This window comes from Paramisgurnus dabryanus, chromosome 18 (assembly GCF_030506205.2).
Source record: "Paramisgurnus dabryanus chromosome 18, PD_genome_1.1, whole genome shotgun sequence".
NCBI classification, from domain to species: Eukaryota; Metazoa; Chordata; class Actinopteri; order Cypriniformes; family Cobitidae; genus Paramisgurnus; species Paramisgurnus dabryanus.
This window is the reverse complement of record NC_133354.1, coordinates 23,128,084-23,148,601: the sequence shown is the minus strand read 5'-3', so window position 1 is coordinate 23,148,601 and position 20,518 is coordinate 23,128,084. Positions and strand designations below refer to the sequence as shown.

The window sequence follows — 20,518 nt, the reverse complement described above, 5'->3', positions numbered from 1 at the left end:
TTCATTCTATTGTTACCTTATTTGTAAGTCGCTTTGGACAAAAGGGTCTGCTAAATGACTAAAAGTAAATGTAAATGTCCTTGCTCTCTGTGTGTTGGCACTCTCCTGTTTTGGACATTAAATATGTACACAACATAAGACCTTAATTGTTCAGCCAGAGCAGTAACTTGTGTTGGATTCCACACACCATTTTGCCATTTCGTCACACAGTCAAACTTTTCCTTCTGCTTTTTTGATGAGTTTCCAATAACTCTTTTACTGAAGCAGTAACTGTTTTAGGATTAAGTAATACAGCTGATACTGGTAACCGTGTTCTCAACCATTTGCGGTCTGTTATCAGAAATCAGGAAAATACTTCAGGAATCCTCTTGCAAACTGTGACTTTAGCAACTTGATGACAGTCTTCTGGTGTCATTCTTGAGCAATACAACTTCAATGAACTTTGAGAAATAGTCCACAATGATCAAATACTCTTTATTATATGTAAACAAAACAACTCATATCTTTGCCAAAGCCAATGTGGCACACTAAGAGGATGTAGTGGCTATCTACCCTGGAACCTTCTGTGTGCACTGCATACTTCACAATGACTCACCATATCTCACCTTGTCTTCAATTCTCTTAGACATTTCAGACCAAAATAGTACCTCTCTTGCTCGTCTTTTACAACTTTAAATGCTTAAATGACTTTCATGAATTTGTTGTAGCATATCAGCTCTCATAGACGCAGGAACATTAATTTGCTCTCCTTTAAAAAGAACTCCATCAACAGCAGAAACTTAATTGCGAACTTGAGCAAATCATAAAAAAAATTGTCTGAGTTTTTTTTTTTTTTTTTTTTTATAATCGGCACCGTTAAGCACTCATCTGAGACACAGTGTAGAAATTCTGGGTCTTTTCTCTGGGATAAATATTTCAGACCTAAGCAAATGTTTCCATTTACTCTCCATACTCTCTGGCGAAACAATCAAGTTCTCAAAGACATTTGTGATTTTTCTTTGTTATGGTATAGTGTTAAATGTAAAGCTGATTTATTAAAGGGGACATATCATGACAATCTGACTTTTCCATGTTTAAGTGCTATAATTGGGTCCCTGGTGCTTCAATCAACATAGAAAATGTGAAAAAGAACAATTTAGTAACTTAGTTTTGGTAAACCATTCTCTGCAATGTGAAAAAATAGCTAATTGAAATTTGGTATGTGAAAAATGGTTTGCTATATATTATTATCCACATTCACATTGGTTTCTTAAAGGATTAGTCCATTTTCTTAAAAGAAAAATCCAGATAATTTACTCATCACCATGTCATCCAAAATGTTGATGTGTTTCTTTGTTCAGTCGAGAAGGAATTATGTTTTTTGAGGAAAACTTTTGAGGACTTTAATAGAGCCCAACATTTAATACTTAACTCAACACTTAACGTTTTTTTCAACGGAGTTTCAAAGGACAATAAACGATCCCAAACGAGGCATAAGGGTCTTTTCTAGCAAAACAATTGTCATTTTTGACAATAAAAATAACAAATATACACTTTTAAACCACAACTTCTCGTCATGTAGATCCGGTCGTGATGTGCCAGCTGACCCCACGCAATACGTCATGACGTCAAGAGGTCACAGAGGACGAACGCGAAACTCCGCCCCAGTGTTTACAAGCGTCTTGAAAGAGGACCGTTCCTACGTTGTTGTATGTCAACTGATACTAATTAATGTCTTTGTGTCAGTTTATTGTTTACAATGGTCCACAAATGTGCGTTTCATATATGTAACATGTGACCTTTCTACGTCACTACGCATTTACGCTAGGTCGCGGTGGACCGGACCTACACGAAAAGTTGTGGTTTAAAAGTACATATTTTTTATTTTTCTTGTCAAAAATGACAATCGTTTTGCTAGATAAGACCCTTATGCCTCGTTTGGGATCGTTTATAGACCTTTGAAACTCCGTTGAAAAAAACTGTTAAGTGTTGAGTTAAGTATTAAGTGTTGGGCTCTATTAAAGTCCATTAAAATGAGAAAAATCCTGAAATGTTTTCTTCAAAATCATAATTTCTTCTGGACTGAACAAAGAAAGACATCAACATTTTGGATGACATGGTGGTGAGTAAATTATCTGGATTTTTCTTTTAAGAAAATGGAATATTCCTTTAACAAAGCAATAGTATCAGTGCCGTATGTGATGAGTGATTCTAGCTGCGTACCTGCAAACTTGTAAACCTGTTGTTTTGATATATAGGGTGAATATTTGTGGGCTTTTTTATTTTTGAAGCACACTACATCGTTAATGTCAACATTGAAGCTGTGGGACACTCATGGGCAAACATACACCTCGGTTGTGTTTGCAAGTCTGTGATAAAAATGTCTGTCCACATTACACAGTAGGCAATCCATTGGCTTGATGGTTCCCGAGGCCTTTGATCGTCACAGAGGGGCAGTCATCTCTGCAGGAAAGACAGCAGGCATTCATATGCTTTATTTTTCCTTAGTTACACCTGTTAGATACAGAAAAGTGGCTTTTGTGCCAAAGAACAGAGAAGTTCTCAAAATTACAGAGTTAGCCATTGCTTCACCTTTTCATTGAAATAATGATGTGTTGAACATTAGCTTGGGATTTTGAATATTCTGTTAAGAGTGGGATTCCCTGGACCGAGCGGTCCCCTGGGTACGGGCTCAAAAACATAAAGTTCCACATAGATGTAGTCACTTTATTTTTTATCATTGGCTATGATGTAATTGCCAGAAGTTAATTCCCACATACAATATATTTGTAACTAAATTTATAATTTCAAAAAGGTCTAGTTGCTGTTGCCCAGTTAAACTCTGTTTTAAAAAATAGGAATCGGCCTAAACTAGTGTTATATCAGTTGTTTCCAATGAAAAGTACTATTGTAAATTATAATTCAACAGTGATTACATTTTATTATAAAAGTCTAGCCAGACTTTATGTGGTCCCCCACCCAATAACCCTTGGCATGTCCTGGATCGAGATGAGCAGATTTAAGGGCATAAAAAGGGTCATGAAAAAGATCCTGCAGTTCTAAGATAATATGCATAATCTATATATAATACAAGTAAAATATAAATAAATGTAAAACTAATTTGCAGAGAATAAGCACAACTTTGGGACAGCGTATTCATGAGGCATTAAAAGGTTAATGAGATTTTCGACTCTGTCTGTCTGGCTTGCCCCTAAGAGACTCCGACCCGCTTTAAGAGAGCAAAGAGACTTTGTCATGAATGTCAAAACACTCCTTCAAGATACAGCAAAAGATGTGTAGTTCACACAGATATCCCCTTGCTTTTAGCTTGGGTGACTTAACCAGAAGAAACCCCGGGACCTGACGGAGAACACTGATCGAGGTGCGGACCCTTCGTGACCGGTGACAGCTCAAGCCCAGCTCCTTATCAGCAGTCAAGCACATGGTAGATGAGACGGGTGAGCCTTTCCTCCACGTGTCTCCTCAATCCCAACTACTTATCAGTGGGATATGTTGGATCTTTCACACAGACGTACGGCACAATAGGACGGTCACAAGATCTGTAGACTTGTGTGTGTATATTTCAGGGTGGTACAATCTGCTTTCATGGCGCAAAACTGAAACTATTGATAGTGGTTCAAATTGTTTTTATGTAAATGGTAAATGGACTGCATTTATACTTGACTAATGGCCATCCAAAGTGCTTTACATATTGCCTCACATTCACTCACACATTCATACACCAACAGCAGTGTCAGCCATGCAAGTTGCCATCCAGCTTGTCAGGAGCAGCTGGGGTTAGGTGTCTTGCTCAAGAACACCTTGACACTCAATCAGGTGAAGCCGGGGATGGAACCACCAACCTTCCCATTTGTAGACAACCTACATGAACCACTGCCACCCCAATGTGCTGTTAATGCAAACTAAATATTATATATTATATTAGACCAGGACAGAAGTATGCTTTCATTAGTTTTTCACGATATTTTGCCATTTAGTTATACTTTAAAGTAATAGTTTAACCCTCAAAGAAGATTATTTCATATTTTTCTGACATTCACAGCTATGCAGGAATAGAAAATATCAATGATAGCTCCTCATATAAAATTTTGGGTCTGTACAATTGATGAAAAAATGTATCAATGGTTTGATTTTACTGGAAGTAGCTTCCTTATAGTTGACTTGACAGGAATACAGAGTTTTCTCTGAAAGGGATACACTTACACTGTCAGAAAAAAAGGTACAAAAGCTGTCAGTGGGACGACACCCTCTTTAAAAAAAGGTTCTAATATGTACCTTTTAGGTACCAATATGTCCCTTTTAGGTACTGTATGTGCCCATTGAGTACAAAGGTGTACTGTTTAAAGGGTGCCATCATACCATTGACAGCTTTTTACCTTTCGTTTTGAGAGTGTTAGCTTCAATGAGTTTCATATTATGATATGAGAGTCATCCCTGTGATAGAGTATATATTTAAAGTAAGAACACAGTGTACTCCTCGACCCTCAAAGTAATGAGGCTGATCTATTTAAACTACATCTATTTTGAATGGAAAAAGGCATCAGTGAGCATCTACAGTAGGATTGTTGCTTTGAATCTTACACACGGTTCACCGACGTGACTTTGGTGTTTACAGAAAACATGCATTTCATTAGTGCAAACAGATTTCATTGTTTCAAGGGTAGATGAGTGTCCATTCTGCTGAGATCCATTGAAAGAGCCAGGATAAGGCCCAGTGGCCTCTGGAGATGCCACATAGCCCTTTAAGTATATAACCATTGTCTGTGCCTAAGCAATGACTGGCATTCTCCTCCCACCACAATTTTATTCACACATTTGGATGGAATTGAAAACGCAGCTTTCAGGGAAACAATAGCCGAAGCTGATTTAGCGTAATGGATTGAGGCAACTCAATCATATCATGCACAATTGTCCTGTTGGGCATGTTTATACGCTCTCATTCCAGAAGCATTTGTTCCTGGGGTGTGCACGGGTGCCAGTTAAACATTTGTATGCTTATTACGGTGTCAACGTGGCAAAGAACGCTATGGTATATTTCAAGACAGGCCTATTCAATCTAAACCTGTAAATGCTTGGAGAACACGATGGTTCCAGAGAAGATCCTCCGCCTCGCCTATTATGCCGCTGATTGTATCGGCTGAAAAGTTGGAATTAAAAAGCACTTAGAGGCGAGGAGTAAATTGGAATTTGTGATTGCAACTTGCTTCCTGAAAGTTTCATTAGTAGTCATAAGTGAAGTTTTTAGTTATAGTCAAGTTCAGCAAGATTTATACGGGATACAAATGAAAGTCTTCTCAACAGAATTTAGCACAGGGTCAATACATGTAGTTTTCAGATATAAGTTCAAAACAGCAGGTTATTGGTTAGTAAGAGAGGTTCAGTTTCAAAGAATACATTCGACAAATTAAATTCAGCAGGCAAAAAACAGGCCAGAAGTAAAGAGATCATAACCAAAACTATATTACAGCAAGAAGATTCAAATGGCCAAAATTATGTTAGATACTGATGGAGAAAAGTAAAGCTGGTTAAATAGTATTCATCAGAGCAGAAGGCAAAGTAAAAAGTGGGATGAGAAAGCACATGGAGCAAAACAAAAGCATGTTCTCACAACAATAGGTGGCCTTATGGAGCGTTTCACAGACCGATCGGCATGACATCAAAGCACCGCCAGAGGGATTCAAATACATACGATGTAGTCTGTTCTTGAATTGTATTTGTGATACTTTGATGTCATACACCTATCAATCTGAAGTCAAACACACCCGTTGAGCACAAACTGAACTCCTGACAACAATGTTTTGTGATTGACACGATCATCTCACATTAAAATTTCATGCAATACACTTCATAACATTTTGTATACATGGTCTTTTGAGTCATAACACTAACACTTCCTCTTCAATGCAGTTATGGTGGATTGAACCAAACTATCAGTGTTGCAGAAAATATCTTCTACACCCTGTAGCTACGTTTTAATTATTTACTCCTAGCACACTTCACTCCCAGGACAGTGTGAATCTTGTAAGCCACACTCAATAATTAACTAAGTTCCACATTTCGAGCACAAATCCTACACCATTATACTGTATTTACCCCATTTAAATGACATGTATGCAAGATGTATATGCTGTTCTGGCTTGAATTTGAGAGTTTTATATACAGCTTATTACTTTCAGGGGTGCGAAATTGTCACCTTTCGGCAAAATTTGCGTTTTTGATCCAAAATGGGTCATTCTTGTGATTCGACCAGATCGTCTAGAAATGAGAGGTGAGGGGGGTCTAGTAAATGAAATTATGAAAGTAATGTCCAGCTATTGTTATGTTTTACAATTTATAACGTTAGTCACCTTATTTGTTGCCGAAGTTTAAGCAGTCTGTGCAGATTGAGCGCACACACTTAAATGATATTAAAATGATATAAAAATGATATTAAAACCATAATTTACTCACCCCCAAGATGTCGGAGATGCATATGTCCATCATTTTTCAGACGAACACATTTTCAGTTATTTTATTTGCATATTTGCCTAATAGCACTGTGAATATAATGGTCCGATTACGCACCTCGGCTCTCCTGATTTTGCCAAGTGGTTGATGTTCTCAGGGCAACATTATGTTGACCCTGGGACAACATTTCAATCAACCAATCAGATTTCAGAAATAAGTTCACAGTTTGTTTAAAGTTTAATCTTACAACCAGGATTAGCTGTTTCTAGACCATTGTTTTTCACTTATCATGTCCCTCTGATTTTAGGGTTTGGTTATGGTTAGGGTTGGGGTTTGGGGTGGGTTTAGGTTTAATTTAGAATAATGTTGTCCCTGGGTCAACATAATTTGTTGCCCTTATGACATCAACCACTTGGCAAAATCAGTTCGAGCTACAAACCTACAGACAATTTGTAAAGTTAGAATGGCTAATTCTGCATATTATATGCATATTATGAAAAATTTGATACAGATACTTTATTTGGAATGTAACGTTCCCAATTACAAACCTACAGTATGGTTTTTATAGTTAACATCATTAATGTGCATCTTTAATAGAAAAAAATGTGCAAAAATAAAAAAATACTATTTTTTCCTTTGGTTAGTTAGTATTTGTTTGTCCTTTATTTACTAAAATTGATTTACCTTAAAGGGGACATATCATGAAAGTCTGACTTTTTTCATGTTTAAGTGCAATAATTGGGACCCCAGTGCTTCTATCAACCTAGAAAATGTGAAAAAGATCAACCCAGTAACTTAGCCCCTTACCGCCCCGGTAACACTTTATTTTACGACCCGCAAAGTACCGCGTAATTAAACCGAATTTACAGCGTACCTATTTGTAACAACAGAGTACCTCTACAGTACGTACTTGTAGTTATAAGGGAATAATATTTTAAGTTTGGGGTAATAAGGGGGTAAGAATATATGGAAACTTATTCTCTAAGTATTTCATAACTACAGGGTACCTATTGTAATATTACGTGGTATGTATGACTTACGTCTATGGGTAATATGGTCTATGTGTAATAGGTTTTTTTTTTCATATTTGCTACTTACCTGATGAAGTGTTTTGTATAGCCTACAGTTGATGTCTACAAGCCACGTCGGCAAATAAAATATAACACACAATAAAGATAATAGCAACTTGTACCTCTTTGATCTGTATATGTATACAGGAGTTACCAGGTAACTCTTATATTTGCGGGCTGTAAATTGAAGTGGGGCTTATTCCCCGATTGTTCGGTGTATGTACCAGGTAACTCTTATATTTGCGGGCTGTAAATTGAAGTGGGGCTTATTCCCCGCTTGTTCTGTGTATGTACCAGGTAACTCTTATATTTGCGGGCTGTAAATTGAAGTGGGGCTTATTCCCCGATTGTTCTGTTTTATGTACCAGGTAACTCTTATATTTGCGGGCTGTAAATTGAAGTGGGGCTTATTCCCCGCTTGTTCTGTGTATGTACCAGGTAACTCTCATATTTGCGGGCTGTAAACTAAAGTGGTGCTTTGTTCACCTCCTGTTAATAAATGTTATAGGGTAAATATCATAAACATACAGAATATTGTTATTTTTATTTTAAAACAACTTATTTCAAAACATCTTTAAAACACTATAATTAAGCCAACACTTAATGTTTATTATCACATAACTTTTATTTAAAATAAAAAGTCATGACAATTTTTCATTGTTTTTGCGGCTTGGCTTCCTCTGTTGGTGTTCTTGTCCACTCGGATGATGAGTTGATGTCGTCTCACAAATGCTGTTCTGCATTACATATAAAAAACATAAATGAAAGCCTTCAGTAAATGTTTCTTCACTGTGCCTTGACAGAAACAGAGTTTTCTAAGCCAGTTACGTTTATAAATTTTAGGCTTACTTATGTGCTAGCTAACCTGCTACCGTTAGCTAGCAACTTTCTTGAAAAACATTGTTTGAAATGCGTGAGTCATGTATTAACAAAACCAGTCACCTTATCCAGCATGCGGAACCTGCTAACATCACTCGCAGCAGTACTCCACAGTGTAGAACGTTTTTAAAACCTCTTAAAGAAATTTCACCTCAGGATCGCGTTCCAGCAAACCTCCTGCAGACGACCGCGCGCTCTACACCTGCGCAGTAGTCTACGCATGTAGTCGTCTTTTGCTTTAGCGGGAGCTGATATCTGCTGTTGTTTCATTCTGGTTTGCCATTGCATAAATTATATTTGGCTAAAATACTTGTGTTTACAGTAAATAAATTGCAAAGCACCACTTCAAATATGTCCGCAAATGTAGGAGTTTCCTGGTAAATAGGGAATAAGTTGCTATTTTTATTGTACTTGCCTTAAAAAAAAGATAACCACATTAAATCAGCTTGACTTTTGTTATTAAAAGCAAGTAATATAGGCTACTAAAATAAAAGTGATATGCTGTTATATTTATTTGCCGATGTGGCTCGTAGACATTGACTGTATACAACATTCAGTAGTCAATATGAAAAATTCACAATAAAAAATAAATAAAACATAATTTCCCCATAGACTTGACTAAGTCATACATACCACGTAATATTACAATAGGTACCCTGTTGTTATAAAATACTTAGAGTATAAATAATTTATAATTCTTCATATTCTTACCCCCTTATTACCCCAAACTTAAAATATTATTCCCTTATACCTACAGGTTACCTACCCTGTTGTTACAAATAGGTACGCTGTAAATTCGGTTTAATTACGCGGTACTTTGCGGGTCGTAAAATAAAGTGTTACCACCGCCCCTTAATCTGCACTATCCAACCACGCTGCTGCCATTTAGTGCAGAGATCAACTTATTTGCATTTTAAAGGACACAATGTGACAATTTTAACATGTTATAATAAATTATCTGTGGGGTATTTTGAGGTAAAACTTCACAGACGTACTCTGGTGACACCAAAGATTTATTTGACATCTTAAAAAAGTCTTGTGAAATGTCCCCTTTAAAGTTGCTTTGCAACAACACAAAATGCAAAAAATAATAATATGTTTTCATCCATTGGTCAGGATGTAATAGTTCTTTAAAGCAATTGCACATGATGGTAACGGTCTTAATTGATAAACAAGACCAGATGAAGGCTGTGTCAGAAATAGCCCCATGTCCCTTCAAATTGTGCACTACTTGACCAAGTAAAGAAGTAACAATATAGCGGTGTGACATTTAAGTCAATAGCCTAAAGATATTTATGAGAAATGTTCAGATTGAAATCTCTGAAAGATTTGGGACATTTACAATTTTAAAACATTGCTAGGCTCTCTTCCGAAACTCCAAATGAGACGCATACAAGATTATGTATGCATCAGGCAGTCAGTGGGTGGGGCTTGGGCATGCCGTCTAAGATGAAACTTGTTAAGAATAAAGGTGTTGGTGAAAGTCATTCTCCTGTTTATCTGGTCTCACAGGCGATGGGTAATTACTTAGTAAGAAACAAATTACGCCTCACCACATGACACAGGGGAATGGGTGAGAGGGCTGCCCTGGGTACGGGACCCTATTGGTGGCACACTTCATAAGCATTTGTGCTTGACACCACGCTAACAAAGTTCATCACACTGCATGTCGAACAAGCAATGTTAACACAGTTACACATAACCTGAGGCTGTGAGCTGACAGTACCATATGAATATGATGGGCCGTAGAACAATGAAGACTTGCCCTGTTGTTTGCAGCCTAATAAAATATTCACATACTGTATTTTGTTAGATGAGGCTCTGATGATCTCTTTGAAGTGTCTATTAGAAGTCATTTGCACGCTCATTAAGTTTTGATGAGTATATGCAAAACTGTTAGAAAGCAATTACTGATTTACATGCCAAAACTACACTGCTGTTTCAGTTCCATAAAAACCTCCTATTATGTTAGTGTTGCAAAATATAAAAATAAAAAATGCTGGAACTCTCCCAAATACTGTGAGATCTGTAAATGAGATATTTACATATCTTTCTCTTCAACATTTCTTACATTTTTCTCTGTAAAGTTAAAACACAAAGCTGTGTGAATTGACAGCTGTGGCAAAGTCCAAGCTACCAAATAAATATAACTGTCTTTTTCACAGGGTAAGGGCATTTACTTCCACCTTCATTTTATTTATCATATACTAATCCATAACAAACACCCCCTGAGAATAGATATTATCTAATCTAATATAAATGAAATCGGTAATGTGGTGTGCAGTGACAGCTGCAAAGCCAACACTGGCGAGATGTCACCGCCGATGCTTCTCAACGTAGATATTACGTACATATGCAATAATCGTAATCTTCTTTAAAAATCGTGTTTATCTCCAGCATGAATGTATTTGATATTTCATCAGTTTTCAGTGACAAAAACCCTACACCAATTCCGTTCTGTCTGTCATCGCTTTACGTTGTATAGTTTTTTGAAGAGTGCCTGCAAAAAAACACGGTGACCCAATGCCTTACGCATGTTAGATAAATCAAACTCGACAGGCAGAGCCTTGTTAGAATTCTTTGGTTGACATAAATCCACCTTACATCACCTCAAATTTTTACAGTAGCCATGACAGGTGATCAGACGGGTAAAAGCTCGACTCCAAGAATTTGGCTTGCTGTTTCAAACAGACGTCAAAACAATGCAGACAACAGCCATTATACATATGTGTAGCCAAAGAGAGAGCATGAAAGAATAGCTGTATCCTTTTAAATTCTTATGTAGGGTCAGCATGTTTAAACCTAAATCAGACCCCCATGTCAAGGGACTTCATGCATCTTATAATAACATACTCATGAAATCATATGTTTGGTGTGTGTATTTTAGCACATCATTGAATGGTTTCTAGGGTGTTCTGGTTGTTTCCTAGGTGGTTGCAAACTGCCCCAAGTCAAAAGAGATGACACCACAGATGTCTCAATCAGCTCCCCTGTTCAGTAGTCAGGGCACTGATCAGGTAGTCGGCCATTTAAAGGGCTATCTCAATCGCAAAATCCTTTCAGAGCACGGGAACGTTCACTTTTTAAAAATCCCACAATGCAATGCCAAAAACAGTGAGCGTATGGTTCCTATGTTTCCTTACAGGAAATCAAGTGACATTCTTCATGAAACGTGACAGAAGTTTTGAAAAGACAAACGTTTGTTTACATTTCTATCACATTGCTAGACAGGAAGGGACGGCAATCTATGTAATATTTAAATGTAATATTTCTACAAATTTAGGCACAGATATATAAGAGAATAATGTTTTTAAAATTAAGTCAGAGAGATGTTGGTTTCGCCGGTTGTTGATTAATAACAGCTGTGAATTATCACAACGCACTTAACTCATTCCCTGCCAGCCATTTTTTTTTTTTAAAGTTACCCGCCAGCATTTTTTTTTAATTTTCAGAAAGTTTCATGAAATGCCTTTTGGAAAATTTTCTTCTATAAATATATAAACATAAAAATATCTTATATAAAAGAACAGACCCTTTGCCTTCAAAAAAACAATAACAAACAAACAAAATGGGGAAAAACTTTCATCCGATCTATATTTTTTTCTCTGCTTATAAACTCTTAAATATGGATATTTTTCTAGCAAATGGCTGAAATAATGGCATTTTTGTGAAGGAATTTTGTTAGAGATCAGATTCAGAACAATTATCAAAACATACATCGAGTTTAAAATTAGTGAATAACAATTTGGCTTCAGTTTTTTCATAAATTAAGTAAATGCGATATTGTAGATTAAAATAAAAATTCATCAGGAACACGTTTTTTTTATGCAAATGTTTTCTCCTAATTGACGAGATAACTTGTCAATGGTGGGGAAAGAGTTAAGCAGTCATGTTACAGGAAAATAAGTAAACAGTGTCCCATTGTGAAGTGAGCTAGGGTCCTTACCGGTGCCCGAACCTGTGTACACAATATACTGATTCAAGACCTCGGGAGCTAGGTAAGACACACATTAACACTATGATAATCTGATCCCAAGCCTATGAAATTTCTGTACACATATTTTTGTCCACCGGGTAAAGCTGTGAATTGAATCATATTTCTATTTTAAAAGTAATGCACACTTTTTCAAATATTATACAGTAAAGTATATTTATATAAAAGTAAAGGTATATAAATTAATACAATTTAATAATACACGTCTGAATTGTAAAACAGTATGGGAACAGATGTGTTTGTTAAAACTTTGGCAATAGTGATGGTAGCTCTTTTAATTTTTACTAATAAAGCAATTACTTTTAACCTACAGCTATCATCATTTAATATAAAATGACTTTTAATTTAAAAAAGTGCCCTTCAGAAATGTAAACATTAAACATTTTAATGCCCTGCTTTTTCAAAATACAATATGAACACACAAAACTCCCTGTTTTCATACTCTCTTGTTCACTAAATCACAGTGAAAATGTAACTTTTAACAGAATAGTAATGCTAGAGCTGTGGATGTGTCACTCAGAATTTTCTCAGATAATTTCATTTTTGGCCTACAGTATTGTTTCGCCGGTGTCCGTCTCAGTGGTGAGAGTCGTGCCTTTCTTATTAATTGTCAGAGAGGGCTTGAGGGTCTGCTCAGGCAGCATCTGCTTCATTGAATTATAGACACCAGCCTTCATTCTTATGCCTAAAGGAGTCTAGTTGTAATGTCAGGATGAGGGCCAGGGTTTTTCTTCTGCTGGTATCAAACCGAACATGACACACTTTCATTGATTCCACTTTCTGTATTAACTTAGGAGGTGCTGAACATTATGAAGAGATGGTCAGAATAATAGTGTATTTTTTATTTTATTTAATAATTTCTGCATACATATAAAAGAACAGTGTTGAGAATAAACCGTAAATTAACATTTGTTTTCCATTTTTCAATGACATTAACCTTGAAAGCATCAGATGCTGCAATTATAGCGAAACACAGATTTTTGGGTTTCATGCCCAAGGATGGTAACCAGATATCATTGACAGCATAAGGTTTTTATAAGCTTTTTTATGGCCAGTGTAAATAAGCAAAAAAGTAGAGTATAGCAACACCTATGGTGTTAAGCCAAGTTCTATGTGTTTTTACATTTATATTCATATATTTGGTCATTTGTGGAGTGTCTATGGTAAGTACATTCATTACATTTTTTGTATTTATTTTTTGGTATATAAAAAATGAATCGTTTTTATTTTTGTATGTACATATTTTACATACACTGTCAGCTAAAAGTACAAAAACAAAACTGTACCTTTTTGGTGGTATCCTGAGGTTCTGTTGTGTCCTTTACAAGTATACTAAACATAATACAATGTCGTACCTTTTTGTTGTACCTTTAAGGATCTATTGTGTACTTTTAATGGTACAGTTAACCGTTTTGTACGCCTAACATTTGACTGGTACAGGTCTCAGAGGTTGTACCCAAAATGTACAATGATGCAGTTTTGTTCATTTTCTTTTTTTTCTCTGAGAGTATAGATGCATCATTATAGCATATTACAGATAAAACATCTAAATAAATGTAAAAGATAATTATATTTAAAGTATGTTTATGTTTAATACTATCACATCTATATTACTGTACACACTTCTCAAGGTAGGGGTTAATATACATTTTCTAGTTTTGGCTCTGAGAAAAATATGATGAAAATCTGCAAAGGATTTCTGTTGAGTGCACATCATTGCACTAGCTTTCCAGTCACCACATTCACATTATGTGCCAAGCACAGGGGTATGGAAATGAAATGCTGCTGGCAACACGATGAGACACACCTGGCTTATATTACACCTTGTCACTGATGTCATGTGCCTCCTGCACTAAGCCGGATTTTCAAGTGCGTACATAAGGTGACCTTGCCACAACTTCATAAGTGACCCTCTAGTGTCATATACTAAAATATACGTTATAAGGAGATAGTATGATTTACCGAAATATAAGTTTATGAAATATTTATGATTGTCAAAAGTTTTTCAGTAGCCTATATCAGAGCTAAATGTTGTTTAATTTCTAAAAGTGCTTAAATGTTCTTTAGTTCTTAAAATTTAAGTATAAGGTGCATGTATTGAATTAGTTGTATGCACCTGTGTGCTGACGTCATTGTGTGATTAAAAAGCGTAAAGAAACTTACAATGCATTCAAGGGCATTTTTTGTGTTTGTCTCTTGGGAATCAAATCCATGACTATGGAATTGCTAACATCATATTCTATACACTGTAAAAAAAAAGCTGTAGGTATGTAGCTTGTTGCCAGTAACTTAATGTAGAAGATAAAGACTGAAAATGTTTCATTTTCATTTAACTTTGAACAAACTGTTGCAGTAGGGATGCTCATATCAGTTAATTTTCCCGACCGACAACCGTAGCTTTAAACCGAACATTAACCGTTAACTTATAAGATTTTAATATGAAATTGTCATTGAGTAAAAATACAGTTGACGGTTGTCTGTGAAGTATCAAAAAGAAAAGATTTAATTTGAACGTGCAAACAGCAGCGACAGATCAACAACAGCACCAGGATTTATACATTATCAGATATTCATGCAACATTACCTTATTAAAAAGCACGCGATCGGTCCAGAGGATTAATATCCAAAAAGGGCAGATTGTCTCTTTTTCATCTACCACAGTGGTCATTTCTAAAGCAGGATGCTTTTCAGAAAGTTTTGCTTTTGCATCGTCTTTCTCCGTTTGTGCAAAAAGAGATGTTTATGGACAGGGTCAGAGGCCATCAGCGAACGTCTGTCCGGATGTGCGCGAGACGGACCGCGTCATCTTGCGCGGACACGCGCGCGTCTCCATTCAGCTTCCAAACACGCATACAAATTATTTCTCATACAAATTAGTACTTTATCAGACCGTCAGGGCAGCAATAATTTGTGTTATTTACAGGACATTCACAAATTAAAGATAGAAAAGTGGCGAAATGTCTGTCGGCTCATGACGACACGCACCATGTATTAACAATTTTTTTTATTTTAACTGATAATGTTAATCGGTCATAAATTCTTACCTTCGGTTAACGGTTAAACTGTCAGTGTGAGCATCCCTAGTTGCCAGTAAATAACATGAATGTAAAATCTACAGTAAGTTACTGGCAGCTAGTGGCTAGTAATACTCAGTAATACTGAAATTTCTACAGACATTTTTTACAGTGTAGTTAAGTTACAGCAGATAATGACACACACAATTAACTTTACTGTATATTTACCAATTGGTACTTAAAGGCGCTGTATGTAATTTACAGCGGCCTCTAGCGGTGATGTTTCAGATTGCAACCAATAAGTTTACAAGCGCGTGCTCGAACTCATGAGCGACGGCCAGACTGAGATGTAACACTCCGGAGAAAGCATCACACAACATGCTGGAAACTCAGGTAAATAGTCCTTTAGGGTTGTTGCTTGCCACACTGTGCGATCAATATCGTAGTTAAGTCCATGTCACACTGTATAATCTCAGTTTCCATCAATGTCAGACTGTACGAGTTTAAAGACTTTTAAAAAGTGGACGCACGCAAACAAACGCGTCCGTAGTTTTACGTCATCGATCGACGACGGCTGGGCAACACGCTAAAGCGAAGGCTAGCAAACCGAAACAACATCTAAAAAACTAAAGCACATAATCGAAATATATTTGACATGCTTTGTAGTAATGTTAGCTTACCTGTCCAAAAGGATGAAAGCCAACTCCGGATCCTTTTTTATACCCAAAACAAAGCGGATGTTTCTCCATAATTCAAATGCCCTGCCAATGTTAATCCGTGTTTTTGTCCGAAGTTGATCCGATTCACGTTTGGCCTTACGAGCTTCAGCAGATAACTTTTTTTCTTCACAATATGTGGAGTCTGTGTTGTGCTGGGAGCAGGTCGTTTCAGTCTGTTATCATACAGTGTCGTCGCTGTTGAGTGCAAAGTCAGTAGACGAGGCGAGAGGCTCAGGAGCGCACATGCAGGTGACGTCACTGGATTTCGCGCCAAATCCGGCCCGGTACTTAAACATAAAAATAATAATATTTTTTTCAGAGGTAATAGCAAAACCCGCAAAGTGGATCATTTTAATGTGAGATTACAACCCCTTCACACAAAGGCAATTGAAAAGGGATTAGTTTAAGTAGAAACACTGCGGACAGCTCCTTTAACATAACAAAAAGTACTTGATTTATCGTACTTATTGTGTACATACAGTATGTGTTTTTCTAGGTTTAAAGTTTAAAGTTGGTTTAAAATGAATGGTTTAAAGTGCACCTATTTGATTGATAAAAACAACGTTATTTTGTGTATTTGGTAAAATGTGTTTGCTTGGATTATGGTTAAAAATACATTATTTTCCACATACACTGTAAAAAAATCCGTAGAATTTACAATGTTATTGCAGCTGGGTTGCCGGTAATTTACCGTAGATTTTAATTTATGTTATTTACTGGCAAGAGTTTGTTCAAAGTTAAATACATTTGAAATATTAACAAGTCTTTATCTTTACAGAATAAAACTATAAAATAACAGCCTCATGCAAAGCATTCTGGGAACCAGAAATCATCATCAACCTTTTTCTGTTTTTGCTCCAGATTTTGTTTCCCAGAATGTTTTGCTGGATGCTGTTTTTTTAGTTTTACTCTGTAAAGATGAATACTTGTAAATGTTTAATGTTCATTTAACTTTGAACAAAATGTTGCAAGTAAAAAACATAAATGTAAATCTACGGTAAGTTACCGGCAACCCAGCTGCAATTTCTACGGAATTTTTTTACAGTGTACTGTACATTTTTGTAGATCCAGATATACTGCTTTCTTCAAACGCACTGATTTTGTACAAAACTCATCGATTTGAAAAGCGCTGTGTCCTTGATTGGCCAGCTAATTTGTACGTTGTGATTGGTCTGAAAACCTCTGACATCAGCCGGAAATGTGACGCTCCTTACCATGTTTGAAAGATTTGCTCACAATGCAGTGCTAACAGGAGTTAACTTACAGGCGGAGAGTCCAAAGCAGGATGAATTATGATAATGTCGGTCTTGTCTACATTACCAATCCTAGGAAGTAAACTGTTGCCTACAATCTGTGTGTTTGTTGTAGTCCAAGAAAAGAAATTTACGCTGGAGATGATAACTTGTGTCACCGTTTAATTTGGGGTTTGTACCTTTTGCATATCTTTAACATGTACTAATACACACTTAAACACCAAGGAAATTGTGGATCGGACCTTAAACAATATTTTTAAAACTATACTGTATTTCTGAATAAAGCAGAACTCTTATATTTGTATTAATGAACAGTCTTTTGACAATAGTAATACAGTAAGGAAATGTCATAGACAAAAGGTCACTGTTTCATAATAAGATTTTTTAAATAGTCATGTAGCCGAGTCTGTACACTGATGCACGGTGATAAGTCTGAACAGCTGAGTCCAGCTTTACACCGCTGTTGTGCCTGGTAAATTAGCATGCGGAGGTGGAGACCACCAAATACGGTTTAAGGAAGGAAACGCTAAAAATAAACAGTCAGGCAGTAAACAGTCAAGGTCCCCAAGACCAGGGATTTAATACAGGAAACATCTAACGGTAGGGATCTAAATGTGTCTTAAACATAGCGGTTTTGTACATGTGTACACTTTGTAGTAGTAAATTCATATTATATACGTGTTATTTTGGTCTAGTTGTACGGTGATCTTCAGTGGAGCTTTAGTTGAACTTTGGAAGCTGGGAATGTGTGTGAGAAATTAAACGACTTTAGTGAATCTTTAGTCTTTAGCTTTTAAGCCACTGAAGCTCGTATTGGGCTATTGGTCTCTCTGTTTTTAACTTGTTGGCTTTTTTGTATTTTTGGCTGTTCAATGCAAATTCTTGTCAGTGCATTGCATCTCAGTTGACTAAATTACATGACTTCATTTCCCTTGTTTCGTATGAAGGCAATAGAAAAAAAAGGAAAACTACATCCAAAACAAAAACTTTGCTTTGAGTGTAATATTACAACTTTCCTATAGGAAAAATCACAGATAAGATCCCTGTAACATTAACCTTGCCTTCAAGGTTCCAAAGAATGCATTGAAACAATATGTTACATTGTTCTCTGATATCTACATCGAAGGTATATGCAAAAATTATCCAGAGATGGTTTTACATGTCCATTTACAACCAACATTTGTCCCCAGAATGAAATGGTCTATTATTCTATTATTACCTTATTTGAAAGGGTCATGATGAATAATAATGTTGTGCTCTGCCCTTGATTGGCTGTTTCTTAGAGCAGCTCCTTAGCTCTGCGTGTGTAAACAGAACTTATGTTTGAGCCTTTATCAGATGAAAATACAGTTTTTCAGGAATAATCAATTGTTTGGAGATTGTTAATTAATAGACGTATCTGAATGATAAGTTTGTGTGTTTTTTTCAGCATGGACCTGCAAAACATAACTGTAACATCAGTAGTAGAACTTCAGCCTAAACGCTAGCATAGCATTAACTAGCATATAGCACTCAACAGTCACAACTTTGTTTTTAGCATTGTAATAATATTGTAATAATTAATGAATCGTGCATTTTGATGTTGGCGTGTACATCACGACTGCAACGTCACAGTCAGTGTTATGTTGAGATTGGTGTGTTATTCAGCAGTCTTTTGCACAAGGTTTAGATAAGAAGGAGGAAACAACAGTTTTTGATGCTTATGTCATTACCATGTACAGAACTCTTATAATTCATCTATGCCTAGGAAAAAACAGTTTTTTTATTCTATGGCACCTTTCAGTCTCAGTGTCTCAAATTTTTATCTTGCCCCAGAAATCTTACAAAGGTCTCCATTAAGAGTTTCAGGAGAGATCTCAAATATGTCACAAACCAAACTCAGATTTTCCAAGTCTACTATATAAAAAGTCAATACTATTGAAGATTTCAGAATAAACATTTCTCATCAAATTTACACAAATCCAGATTATAATACTAAACAACCATAGATTGTAAAGAATATGGACGTAGTGTCCGTGACGTCACCCATAGGTTTCTAAAGATTGTTTTTTGAAGCTTAATGTAGGCGGTTCCTGTCATGCCATCTAGGCCGCGCGTCACCGCGAATCACTCGCAGATATCCGAAAATGGGTAAAGAGGCGGGACGTGGGAAACGCTGAGGTGACTGGTTGCTAAACCACACCCGCCTAGCTCAATTCTAGTGACAGCAGTGGCCGTTCAACCGTCGCTCAAGTGGCCACACCCTTAGTTATGCAGAACTTCAAGGATTAATATAATTGAAACGGATGAGTTACAAAAAATCCACCCCCCTCACAGTTGTCATGAAGGCCAAAATTAGCTATTCAGACTAAAACACTTTTTGTACCAGCATGTAAACACATTATTTTCTACTTTAAAGTTGGCCGTTTTAACATGAAGGTCTATGGGAATTGACTCCCTTTTGGAGCCCCTAGCGGTCAGTCGATGAATTGCAGTTTAAATCACTTCCGTATTGGCTTCATCAGAGAGATCGTAAGGTTTCCCCTCGCAAACAACCCACATTCATTTTCAGAGTTGGAAAGTAATGAATTACATTTACTCGCATTACTGGAATTGAGTAGTGTACTTCTACTTTTTTAAGTAGTTTTTAAAATCTGATATTTTTACTTTTGTATCTTTTGTTTAAAGTATTGTACTTTGTTACAACTTAAATCATATCCGTTACTGAGTAATAAAAATAAAATAATGCATGGTGATAAAGGCGCGCCACAGATAATGATTGGTTGGCGCAGAGGCGCACCTTGTCAACAGGCAAGGCAGGCAACTGCTTGGAGCCCTGAGCCACTAGAGGGCCCCCGAGTTTGTTTCTCGGATGGCCAGCTACACCCGGTAGATGAACAACATGACTGCATATCAAAATTCCGATTGGATGGAATGTTGATTGACATTGGCTTAGCCCAGTCAAAATCCAACCCAGGTGGATAACTTGCCAGTTTCGAAAATGAACGTAGCGAATGGGTGACGTTGTATCGTTCAGTCGTGATGTCGCAGTTGATCCGTATGGATCACAACCCACGGTTTGGCTCGCATGTGATTCCCAGATTAATACGCAAATTTAAATAGGAAAAGTTTATCATTTGCACGTGTTTCAAAGGCTTGCAAA

General features: G+C 36.6%; 1 protein-coding gene across 1 annotated transcript in view; it reads left to right on the top strand.

Moving 5' to 3' along the window:
- The first annotated feature begins 17,852 nt into the window (after positions 1-17,852).
- sgcd (sarcoglycan, delta (dystrophin-associated glycoprotein)) overlaps positions 17,853-20,518 on the top strand; it is a 199,342-nt gene continuing 196,676 nt past the window's right edge. Inside the window, exon 1 of the mRNA XM_065287329.2 lies at positions 17,853-17,976. The gene's annotated coding sequence lies outside the window, so the exon portion shown is untranslated. The remainder of the gene's footprint in view (positions 17,977-20,518) is intronic.